The sequence below is a fragment of the Ranitomeya imitator genome, chromosome 6 (assembly GCF_032444005.1).
Source record: "Ranitomeya imitator isolate aRanImi1 chromosome 6, aRanImi1.pri, whole genome shotgun sequence".
NCBI lineage: Eukaryota > Metazoa > Chordata > Amphibia > Anura > Dendrobatidae > Ranitomeya > Ranitomeya imitator.
The window spans coordinates 322,069,900-322,083,143 of NC_091287.1; positions in this window are offsets into that span (position 1 = coordinate 322,069,900).

Sequence of the window (13,244 nt, forward strand, 5' to 3'; positions counted from 1 at the left end):
AAATGGACATGTTGTTCCAGTAGTTTTGAGGCAAAGGGGAGAAGTGATATTGGGTGATAGCTAGATACAGAGGATGGTCAAGAGAGGACTTTTTGAGGATAGGTGTGATTGAGGCATGCTTGAAGCATGAGGGGAAAACACCAGTTGTTATCGATAGGTTGAAGAGATGGGTTAGAGCTGGGACGAAGACTGTGGTGAGGTTTGGGATGAAGTGGCATGGGATAGGGTCAAGTGCACAGGTGGTGAGATATAATCTTGGGAGTAGGGTGGAAAGTTGGTCTTCTATAATGGTGGAGAAGCTGGTTTTGGAGGAGGAGGGCTGAGTAGTTAGGAATAGGGGTTGTGGGGTTTGTAGGCCAAAGCTTTCTCTGATGTTATCAATCTTCTGTTTGAAGAATGAAGCAAAGTCTTCAGCTGAGATGGGTGGAGAGGGAGGAGGTGCTGGGGGACGGAGGAGAGAATTGAAGGTGTTGAATAGCTGTTTAGGGTTGTGAGACAGGGAGGATATGAGAGATGAGAAGTAGGTTTGTTTTGCTGCAGCGAGTGTGGTCTTGAAATTAGTGAGGGACTGTTTGAATGCGGTGAAGCCTTCATTGGAGTGTGATCTTTTCCATCTCCGCTAAGCAACCCTGGAAGCCCGCCTCAGTTCTTTGGTCAGGCTGCTGTGCCAGGGTTGTCTGCTGATTTTAGGAGCTTTGGTACGTGTGAGAGGGGTGACTGATTCAAGAGCTGCAGCTATTGTGGTGTTATACAAAGCGGTATCAGCGTCAGCATTGTGCAAAGAACTTCTGTCTGTAAGAGGGTGAAGAGATTCAGAGAGTGAGTGTAGATTGAGGTGTTTGAGATTTCTGTGAGGGTGTGCAAGTTTGTGGGGGGGATTGTGGACCTGGAGAAGAGAGGGAAGAGAATGTAAGCAGGTTGTGGTCAGAAAGAGGTAGAGGTGAGTTAGAGAGGTTAGATAGGGAGCAGAGGTCGGTGAAGATGAGGTCCAGTGTGTGGCCATCTTTGTGAGTGGCTGCAGAAGACCATTGAGCGAAGCCGAAGGAGGAAGTGAGAGATAGAAGTTTAGTGGCAGCTGAGAGGGAAGTGTCAATGGGGATGTTGAAGTCACCCATGATGATACTGGGGATGTCAGCGGACAGGAAATTAAGTAGCCAGGTGGTGAAGTGGTCAAAGAAGGTGGTGGCTGGCCCTGGGGGGCAGTAAATAACACCCAGTTGGAGGTTGGTGGGGGATTTGATGCACACAGAGTGCACCTCAAAGGAAGGGAGGGTAACAGAGGGTGGCAGTGGGTTGAGGGTGAAGGAGCAGTTATCTGACCGGAGAAAACCAACACCTTCACCATGCTTGCTACTGGGGTGGGGTGTGTATGAAACGTGGAATCCACCATATGAAAGTACAGCTGGAGAGGCTGTGCCAGAGGGGGTGAGCCAGGTTTCGGTGATAGCGAGGAAGGAAAGTTTGTGATTAATGAAAAGTTCGTGGATGTAGGAAAGTTTGTTGCAGACAGAGCAAGCCTTCCATAGAGCTCCTGTTAGTGGGACTGGGGAAGCAGGGGCCAGGCAAATGGGTATAAGGTTAAAGAGGTTACGGAAATTTGTGATAGAGCTTGAATGGGAGTTAGAAATGACTGTGGAGATGTGGTGAGAAGGGTCAGGATTTGGAGAGATATTGCTGGCAGTGAGGAGGAGCAGAGAAAGTGTTAGCAGGAGAGGGCATGAGGGGGCTGTCTGCTTTTGGAGACAGAGGATTGTATGTTGAGGAACAGTTCAGAGGAGGAGGTGAGATGGATAGGGAGGACTGAAGAAGAGATGATCAGTTCCTTACTAGACATAGGGATTAGTGTGGTTAATAGAAAGTTAAGGATTATAGGGGTGAGAGTACAAACAAACAGAAACATTGTTTACTGTGACTGTTTCCAGTTACCTTCAGTTCCCTTCTGGTTCAATTCTGGAATTAATTCGGAGCATCACACTTCTATGATACACTTATGTGATACTTGGGGCAGACTGACGTCTTGGCAGACTTATACTATACAATATATGTGCTACAAAGTGCATTCAGGTGTGAAGCAGAGAGAAGTGGTCTGTGCTCATCTTGGTCACATAATTAAGAGTGGACCAGATGCATATGATCAAGCCAAAGTAAACAAGGTCATAAATAACACTGGGCTAAAGCAGGGGTTAGGTGAAGCACATACCAAATGAATGCTAGCAGCAGAAGTAAGAAACGTCAATGTGGAAAAGATGGGTAATGTACCAAATTGTTTGCAAGAGGCTGAGGTATGGGAAAGTCAATGTGGAAAAGTTGGGTAACGTACCATATTGTTTGCAAGACGCTAAGGTAAGGGAAAGTCAATGTGGAAAAGCTGGGTAACGTACCAAATTGTTTGCAAGAGGCTGAGGTATGGGAAAGTCAATGTGGAAAAGCTGGGTAACACACCAAATTGTTTGCAAGACGCTGAGGTAAGGGAAAGTCAATGTGGAAAAGCTGGGTAACGTACCTGTAGGAAGAATAGAGAAATGGACATGTTGGTTAGAGTGCGATGATGTCAGATGGCAGGGTACAGTTTGTATACATCATTCTGGAATTAATTCTGAGCATCACACTTCTATGATACACTTATGTGATACACGGGGCAGACAAAAATATCTTGCCTTTCTACCAAATAATATATGCAACACATGCAATACAAATTGGAATTTAATATACAGGAAACATTTATTGCATCCCAACTAACATTTTGAGAGTTTGTGCTAGGATTTGCAGGGATAACTTAAGGCTTATTTTAAAACCGTGGGATGCCCTTGTCAGGTTGGAACCTAATGCTGTGAGATTCAGCAAGCATTTCATACAGAGCAAGAAACAAGTTGCAGGAGCTCTATTACTCTAACTGCATGTGAATGCAAATCAGATCTTAGACATTAGACCTTCCCTCTGTACATCTAAAAGTACCCTTGCAGGATTAATGAATAACCAATCACTGAAGCCCAATAGTCTTATCTCCGTTTAAATACACATACACTAAAGGTTAGATTTTATATATTTGTGAGCTCCTAATAATACTTACCTTTAAAAAGAATACTATGGGTCCAATTTATTGTTGCATATGCACTTATTTTATTTTTGTCTAGTTGTTGGTGTTTTTCACCTGTTTATTATTTGCACCTTATTCTTCTTTAAAATTTTGCTTCTGAACCTCTATTCTACATGATGGCCTATTTTTTTATGTTCATCATTGTAGGTGGGATTTGTGGTTTCAAGAAGTTTTCTATTGATTCAATTGCTACTTTTAATAAAGTTACAAAAAAATTGCACTTCAGTCTACTAGGGATGAGCAAACCCGTGGAAACACGGGTTCAGCTGAACTTGAGGAAAACGTTTGGCTCAGATCTGAACTTGACCCCAAACCTAATACAAGTCAATGGGGACCTGAACTTTGGTGCTGTAAATGACTGTAAAATGGTCATAGTAAGGGTTAGGGTTAGCTGGAAAAAGGAAGCAAAATGGAGATAAGAGCAGGACAAGTGCCCTGAAAACAAATGTGGATAGGAAAATTAATTGAAACAACATAGAATTTTAAAAAAAATAATAATGTTTAACCAGGAGGCGGAGGTCCAAGTTGAGCAGTGTCTAATGTTTGTAGTTTACTGTACTTGTTAATAAATAAATGAAAAAAATGACATGGGGTTCCCACAATTTTTAATAACCAGCAAAGGAAAAGCAGACAACTGTGAGCTGGTCTTATTTCCAGGAAAGGAGCCAATATCCAGTTAGCTTCCCAGCCTATTAATATCAGCACTTAGCTGTCTGTTTTGCCTTAGCTGTTATTAAAAATTGGAACTCCCTAAAAAAATGACATGTGGTCCACGCTATTTTTAATAACCAGCAAAAAACAAACAGACATCTGGGGGCTGATATTAATAGGCTGGAAAGGGGCCATGGATATTGGTCACCTCTCAGATTAATAACACCAGCCCTCAGCCACCCCAGAAATGGTGCATCCATTAGATGCACCAATTCTGATGCTTAGCCTCAGCTTTTCCCACTTGCACTGGTGCGTTGGAAAGTGAGGTAAAGGTTTTGAGGTTGATGCCAGCTGTGTAATGACCACTGACATCAAGCTCAGGGCTTAGTAATGGAGAGGCGTCTATAAGACATGCCCATTACTAACTCCATAGTCAAAAACAATAAATACACATACAAAGACAAGTCCTTTATTTGTACAAAGAACTCCCCGACCCTCTTTTACCCATAAAAAATAAAAAAAATCCAAAGATGTCTGCCATAAATCCATCCCATGTCCCACAACGATCCCCGACTACATCCAGATGTTGCAGTGAGCGGCAACATCAGTAATGTGACTGCTCACCATGTCATCTTGCACACACTGACAGTAGTTTTTGAATCCGGCTGCTGTGACGATGAATCAACTAATGAGCTGATGAACTTCGGTAACCTTACTGATGTCACTGCTCACAGCGTGAGAAATTACCTCACATAACTTCTGGAGTCTCGTTCTTGCGTTCACATCATCGCTGTGAGGCAGGACCGCGAGAGTGATACTGCAGAGGTTACTTGCGGTCATTTCTCATGGGTGTGAAGTCATCGTCATTGGAGATGATGTTACTGGTTTGTTCGCATTGAGAAAATTGGTGGACGACGTGGACCTAGTTGGATGTCGTCAGCATAAAATATTTTTTCCTGTGTGTGTATTTTTTTCTTTTCACTTACTGGGTTAGTAATGGGACACCTCTCCATTACTAACATATGGGCTTGCTGTCAGTGGACATTATAAAACTGACATCCACCCCAGTAAACTATTACCTTGATTGCCACCACACCAGGGCAATCAGAGCCGAGGCTTGGCGCCAGAATTGGTTCATCTAATGAGCTGAACTGATATTTTTAGGCTGGAATGGGTTTAATATCAATGGCCTACCCAGCCTAATAATATCAGCTTGCAGCTTTCTGCTTTGCCTCAGCTTGTTATTAAAAACAGGGGAGACTGCACATAATTTTTTTCCCCCTTATTTTTAATAACCAGCTAAAGCAAGTCAGACAGCTGCGTGCTGATATTAATAAGCTGCGAAGAAGCATGGGTATGGCCCTTCCCAGTCTAAAAATAGCAACTCTCAGCTGTTTGCTTTCCCTTGATGGGTTTTAAAAATGAAGGGGACTGCACATTGGTTTTTTTTTCTTAATTATTTATTTTTTACTGTCAGGCCGAGTCACGTGTTGCGCCAGCCAATCACAGCCATATCATTACTTGACATAGCGGTGATGGAGCCAGATGTGCCCACAGCCTTAAAGCTTGTTGATTGGTTGCGTTGCAGCCTTTCAACAAGGTTTATTAGATTTGAACAGAAAACCAGACACACAGTAAGTAGTCTGTGTTCGGGGTCCAGTACCAGACACTAGAAGCCCAGTACGAACTTTGAACTTTCCAGTTTGGATCTACTCATCCCTACTGTCTACCATCCTGAAAGATTTTATGTGCATCTGAAATTTTTCAGTGTAACGTGTGACTTTCTGCTCTAAAACGTCACAGAAAAAAGGTTAAAGACAAAATAAGGATTATTTTTTATTTTGAGCTACACTTTTTAACCTTGTGCATCATTTCAAAGAATTTGGCACAAAAAACATCAAAAAATGCAAAAAAGGAAAAATGAGTTAAAAAAAATATACAATGATAGATCGGCTCTATCTTTTAATTCATAATCTGTGTTCTCCTGTATATGCCAAATTCCCACAAATTGAAATTGTCAAATCAGGGCAGGGAGATTCCTGGAGAGCGGTATAAAGGAAAAGGGGGAAAAAGGAAAAGAAAGACTCTGAAGTCTTGCTGAACCATGCGCTCCCTATCACCCTCTGTGCTCCGACACGTATCTAAGCCCTGGCCGACCCTGGGCTTTGCCCTCACTAGTGAGATGGGCTGCAAGACCCTGGTGTTATTAGTACCACAAGACAAGGTAAAAGAAGGAGACAAGCAGGGGAAAATACACAAATAGAACTCCATGGCATAAATGGAAGACACAACAGCTTCTCCAAGGAACACCTTCTCAAAGAAGTCAGGCTCAGGATAGAATATCTACTGCTGGCATGGTGAGAAGACAGGAATGGGTTTAAATATTGAAGAGAGAGTGGTCCCAATGAGCAGCAGCTAAGACAAAAGACAAATGAAATCTCAGCGGAACTCTCACCTCCTTCTATACTATTAGAAACAATAAACCTGCACCACTCATGTGAATGGCAGCGTATACTCCAAAGTGGACCTATGATCAGCTAATCTACTGTATGTGATCTTCTGATCCCAGGAACACCACAGGTCCCAAAAGGGTGCCGCACATTCATGACAGAAAACCATTCCAGCTCATAGCCGTTTGTTTTGGAATGAAAGAAGGATAAGACAATCTATATCCAAGACCTTTTTGTCCCATTTCGCTGCTCAATTTGCACTAAACTTAGACATTAAAGGTGTTCTTCACTCTGTTATTAAACTTACCAGTGGAAAACCAACCTAATAAAAGTGGAAGAAAGCCATATCTACCACTAGAATCCGCTACTCCTGCTCCTGTAATGAAATACCACACAGTATACCCTTATTTTATCTAGAAATTTTTTTTATATATATTCAACCCTATATCCAGAAGAATAATATGAGATAGTTTAGTGATTAGGGTGGACTGTGAAAAAAACAGTGATAACCACTGCAAAGAAGCGACCAAACACCGAACCACCATGGAATATGGAATCACCAGATAGTCAAAAGACACGGGAATATTGCAAAATATGCCTTTATTTATCAAACTGGCAACAATACAAATTCTAAAAATAGTATAATAAAAGATATTTTCAAAGTTACCGCAGGGACAGGATTCCACAATAATCATACTCAGCCAAATAGCCCCCCAAAAAATTTTTTGGGGAATACATACTTTTAATTGTACATATCATAAAGTGCAAGAGGTATCAAAGATGAAGTAAAATTAATTCCATAAAAAATGTGCACAAAATACGTGCAAAATTTACATAGAAGGAGGCTCAAAAAATATTATATAAAAAAGTGCCCAGGAGTGCAAGATACAAAATAAAATACAATACTAGCGCACACAAATCGCAATAAAGTTGTGTTAACAAGTGCCCAGGTGCATAGACCTCTATGAAGGTCCAAAACCATGTGACCAATAACAAGGATTATGATGGTACAATATATTACTTATATATACCTGGGGGGTAGGCTGAGACCTGGACCTGCAGGCGCCCGACGCGCGTTTCGGAGGTATATCCTTCGTCAGGATATGTCCTGTAATGTCACAGTCTAGAAAGAATGTCATCACGACCACCAGTGTGACCACGGTACTGGCCGGGCTTAGCCTGGAGGGGTGAGACTAAGTGGCTTCTTAGTCTTTACTATAGCCTCTGATAGGATAGGCTTGGGCCATTAGGGTAGTCACCAGGTGTCACTCCAGGGCAGTGCCTGGAACTGCAGCAGCTGACAAATGGATCAATGCAGGGGTACGAGGTACAGAGGACATAAGCAGAGACATGGTCAGGATGTTAGAGGTCAGGGCATGCAGCATTGGTTTAGACAAAACGAGTACATCAACTGGGTTATAACGGGAAAGTCAGAGCAAAACAACAACTTAACAGAGCATTGGAGAAATCTAGGAGCCCAGCTCAGGCAAGGTGTGGGAGGAGGAGCTGCCTAATATACCACCAGCTGGCAGGATAAGCCAGAAAAGTAGAACTCTGCAGGACACAGTGATATAAATTCCTGCAGAGTCTGGCTGGGCCTCCCTATAGCGAGGTGGAGCCTCTCAGCCTCTCAGCAACAAGAGGGATTAGTAGTAGTGCCTCACGAGATGGTCAGTCCCTGGAAGGAGGAGAACGGTGCACGCTGTGAATAGGGCGCTGCTTGCAAGCCATTCAATTCACTGGCATGGCAACCATTCACCTGACCCTGCAGCCAATGAGTGGCCTCAGGGTTTAGGTCACTGGCGGTCGTGACATCATCATTTCTGGTCTCACCCATACACAATTCTGGCTCATCATCTTTTTACTTTTTCCCAGAAAACAAAGTATTGCACACTCATGTACACTCATTTAAGAAAATAACTGTCCCCCTGCAAGAAGTTAGGACTATGATGGATGGATTTATGTTAAATTAAATTGTCAAGATCTGAACACCCTGGATTTAATATGCCCATTCACATTTATCTGTATCCCAACTCTCTCGTATATAACGTGACCCCCATCCATATTTCTTCTCTAACTTATACCCATCACTTGCAAAGCTCGAGGTCCCTCCTTTTTTTCTTCTTCTCTTTTCCCTTCCTCATAATCTCTCCCCCTATTATATGAACATAGCTGATTCACACTTTAGGCTAGCCTTGTGCATATAGAGACCCTGCATGAACCCAACCTTATCCTGTAAGGCCTTCGCCATTCTGTTTAATGTATGGTGAAGAATGTATGTAACGTTCCTTTGTTCTTCAGTTTATTGCTTTTATCACAAAATGTGTTGTATCTAACAATATCAATCCGACTATGCAATCTGTTACACCCTGAAACCATTGAAGTTATATTGTTATACTTAAATGTACTTTTTATAAAATCAATAAAACGTCTGAAACAGAAAATAATATTGTAAGGCATAGGAGTGAGAAAGAGAAGAAAAGACAAAAGGCGAGTAAGAAACATTTCTTGTTCTTTTGGGGTTTTTTCATCCTCTAAGTTAAGGATTTAATATACAGCATACACGTGATAAATGGTTTTATAGTTTGTTATATCACTTACAAATATAAATAGAGAATTATTTTTTTTTTTTAAATAATTATAGTAAATCTGTCTCAATACAGTTAACCAAACCTCCTTTTACAAAAAGTGTGCAGCTAAAAAACTGATGTAAAATTGTATACCCTATGAGCACTGCCATCCTTTGACTGCAGCTTCTGACTGTCCGAGTGTCAAAGGTAACAGTCACAAGCGCCTAATATAAGTTTATTAGCGCCTTGTTCTCATAGCAAACGTTGGAAGGATCCGGCAGGTCACAAACTGCTGGAGACCGACCAGAACGGCTCCAATAAAAGATGTAGATGGAGCCTGGTATGTATAATACAAGGGAAGGGAAATTACAATAGTAGCACCACTCCAGCTGATGCAATAATTTAAAAAAATGATAAATTGATGCTTTAAAAAAGAAAGACAGCTTAAAAAGTGGCAAAAAAATGTAGAGATTAAGGTGCAAATATGAAAGTCACTAAAATGTAGCAAATACTCCAGAAAAGTGGAGACACTGCAATGATGAATTGGGACCATATGTGTTTTTTCTTTCTAGACTGTGTTCTTTTTTGATGAGGTCACACCAATGCTCATTGTTTCCATTAACTGTATGCTATTATGCTGATGTCACAGTAGTGACTGCCTTTATTTCTAAACTTTTATAGTGTAATAATGTAGTGATAGAGCTTGTCACTTCTTCTGGGTTCTGATTTTTTGTGATGAAGCCACAGTGATGTTTTGTATTAATTTATTGGCTGTTTTGTGATGTACTAATGTCACAATAGCCTGATTATTAAATTACAAGCTATTTCGTATTTTATGCATGTGATAGTGGATTTTAAAGGGTTATTTTTATCATTATAAAAAGTAATAGTTGCAAAGTGCATCTAAAACAATCAACTTTCCATTTTGCCTCTTATTAAAAATCCTTTTTGTTCTCAAGAATGCAGAGATTTTTAATGTTACAGTTTACAGCCCATTTCCTGGTTTACTAGACACCACCCTCTGCAGTTTATCAGAGGTGGCCGGTTTCCATGCAGTGCTTACAACCTCTTTACTATAGAGCTTGTAAGTGTTGCTCTGAAGCTGACTGGATCCCTCCAGATTCAGTGATGAAGCTGCAGAAACTAAGTTGCCTATGTTTGCAGCATGGGAGTCTATAAAGTTTGGATCAGCAGTTCAACCATGCCATGGAATCTGTGAGGCTGACAAGGAATGTGCTCCTGAAGCACTATGTTGAGAACAACACTGTAATTTTTTGTATACATTTGATTTTGATGATGTTTGCCTTTATTCCCTGGCTGTGCTCTATTTTGATTATGTCACTAAGTTATGTTTATAGACTGTTTTATACCAAGTAGAAAATAGCAATATTTTCAATGTCCTTAACTTGTGGAGTTAGGCTAAGGGTATGCTTTTTATGCATTTTGTCTTTTTTTCTGCATGAAAACAACAGCAGAAATTATATATGCTTTTGATACACTTTTGTTTTTTTCAAACAGCATCACGAAAACCAAGGAACACACCAGGCAAGTCAGTGATAAAGTTGTGGAGAAGAGTAAAGCAGGGTTAGGTTATAAAAAAAATAGCCTAAGCTCTGAACATCACACAGAGCACTGTTCAATCCATCATCCAAAAACGGAAGTAGTATGGCACAACTGCTAATCTACCAAGACTTAGCTGTCCACCTAAACTGACATCCCAAGCAAGGACAGCACTAAATGGAGAAGCAGCCGTGAGATCCATGGTAATTCTGGATAAGATGCAGAGATCCACTGCTCAGGTGGGAGAATCTGGCCACAGGACAAGTATTAGTCATATATTTCAGAAATCTGGCCTTTTTTGAAGAGTAGCAAGAAGAAATAAATTTTTGAAAGCAATAAGTCCCATTTGCACTTTGCTAAAAGCCATGTAGGGGACACTGCTAGCATGTGGATAAGGTGCTCTGGTCAGATGAGACCAAAGTAGAACTTTTTGGGCTAAATGCAAAACTCTATGTGTGACAGAAACCTGACATTGAAAATCACTCTGAAAACACCATCCCCACTGTCACACATGGTGGTGGCATCATTATGCTGTGGGTAAGCTGCACATAGTTGATGGGAAGATGGATGGAGCTAAATATAGGGCATTCCTGGAGAAAGCCTGTTAGAGGCTGCAAAAGACTTGCGACTGGGGCATATGTTCCCCTTCCAGCAGAACGATTGTAAAAATATTGCCAGAGTTACATAGGAAAGGTTTAGATCAAAGTATTTTCATGTCTTTGAATAGCCCAGTCAATGTCCAGACATATATCCCATGGAGAATCTGTGGAAAGACTTGAAAATGGCTGTTCACAAATGCTCCACGTCTAATCTCACTGAGTTAGAGCTAGTTTTCAAATAGGAATGGACAAACATTTCGTTCTCTAGATGTGCAAAGCTCGTAGAGACATACCCCAAACGACTTGCATCAGTATTTGCAACAAAAGGCTCTACAATGTATTGACTCAATTCAATCACAATTTTATTTAGGGGTATCATACTAGAGACAGCTGACTACAAATGCATGTCACTGTAAGTACATTGTAAGGATCAACAGTTATTTATTTCTTTAGGTGATAAGGAACTGATAATATATTAAATTTATATTTTACTCCTACTGCGATTTAATAATTATTCATTTTAATTTCCATTGCCTGAAAGTTAATTATTGTATATAGCACTGGATACATTTCTTTTCAACTTTCAGTTAAAGTGTCTTAGTCCTTTAGAGATTTCATTTCAAGCAATATACTGAGGTAGAATGTAATAAAATATAATTTACAAAATGTCCATTATGTATTCTTAAAATGTGAACACAAAACTAGATAAAATGAGGGGAAAAATGACATGCATGGACTCCCGATGTACTTAATGGAGCTTTGTACCACAAAGTATCGCTTGTTAAACATCTGGAGATAGTTGGAAGTAAAGAAAATGTGTATCTTAAGGCCAAACACTGTAGGCATAGACACTGCTTTGACAATGAACTATTCTTCCTATATTAGATATGATCAATGCATTAGTGTTTATGGTCATGTGTTTAGCGTAACAGGCACTGACATATGACTTTCCAGAGCTATTTTGTTCCTGTTGCTTTTAATACATCAAAAATAACTTTGGCACGTTTAAAAAATAAGCTGATCATGAATCTACTTTAATTTCAATTTTGAGAATATATTCTACTCTTTTCCTTTTTTTCTAGCCTGGATAACTAAACAACACTGTTTAAGAAATGTATTGCACTATATTGGATACTGTGTACGGATCCAATCGTTCTGTACTATGGACCATCATATTGATGTACCATGACATGGTGTTCCACTAGAAGTATTGTTTTATGATTTAATATGCAAAGCTGTATGCTACTGTTTTTGTCTCATACATTTTTACAATAAATGATAGCAAAACTCAATGTGTTTGTGGAAAATCAAAGGCACACAGAGATACAGAATGAGCCCATAAGATTTCTAATATAGTTAGATTAATTACAATAGTAACTTAAATTAACTTTAAGGCCCCTGTGATAGATTGGCTTACTAGGCTGCACACGAAGGTAGACAACGGAACACTATCTCTTTAAGACTCTCACTGGTTTATTAGGAGTGCTGCAAAAGTCAGTGCAGGGATATGAAAATAAAACAAGGCCTTCCTGGCCTAAGGAAAAACAACAAAGCAAAACATACAGCACAGTCCGTGTTGTTGCAGGGATCAGCCAACTCAGGAAAAGAAAAACAGCATTCACAGGTTCAGATTCCTTGTCAGGACACCTACGAGGGGCGGTCATTAAAGATTTTCCTTGACCCACTTCCCATGGACTGAGAGCAATGAAACTTGGCACAGTTATTAGTCCTTTTCTACATAGGTGCCACCTAGGGACACACACTTCTCCCATCTCTATAAGAAACTGTAAACACCTAGCTTGTAGAAGTCGACAGGTTGCTCCAAAAGCCATGTTGTCACTTCGGAAATCAGAGTCTCATCATCTGAAAAATGCTTGCCCTTCAAAAATAACTTCATTGTTGGAAAGAGGTGGAAGTCCATTGGTGCGAGGTTGGGTGAATAAGGGGGATGTGATAGAATTTCAAAGCCACAGGAGCATGCTTCCATTTGGGCAACATGTGAGTTGTGAACTGGTGCATTGTCTTGCAGAAGGCAGACACCTATGAGCACGTCACGTCTCTTGGTTTTGATGGCCCTCTGCAATTTCCGTAGCAGTGAAGCATATTATGCCCCAGTGATCATGGTACCCTTTGCTAGGAAATCCATCAATACTACTCCATGCTGGTCCCAAAATACTTTGAGCAAGACCTTGCCTGCCGAGGGCTGGGCATGTGCCTTCTTTGGAGGCGGTGAGTAATGATGCTTGCATTGCATCGACTGGACTTCAGTCTCCATATCATAGAGATGGACCCAGCTTTCATCCTGTGTGATCAGTCT